Below are 228 nucleotides of genomic sequence, written 5' to 3' on the forward strand. Positions count from 1 at the left end.
TTTCGAACCTGGGAAAAAAATTTAATTTTTAAAATTAACATCAACAGTATATTTCCCAACATTATCCACCTAATCAACACTAAATAACATAAAATCCGTAAACCAATCTCAATTCCCTAGACTAACCACATAATCTATCCTAAACTAACCAAATTAGAGAGGAATTAGAGAGGCTTACCATTGCTACGAAATGGAGAGGAAGTAGAGAGGAAAGAAAGAGTGAGCGCT

This window comes from Brassica oleracea, chromosome C7 (genome assembly GCF_000695525.1).
Source record: "Brassica oleracea var. oleracea cultivar TO1000 chromosome C7, BOL, whole genome shotgun sequence".
NCBI lineage: Eukaryota > Viridiplantae > Streptophyta > Magnoliopsida > Brassicales > Brassicaceae > Brassica > Brassica oleracea.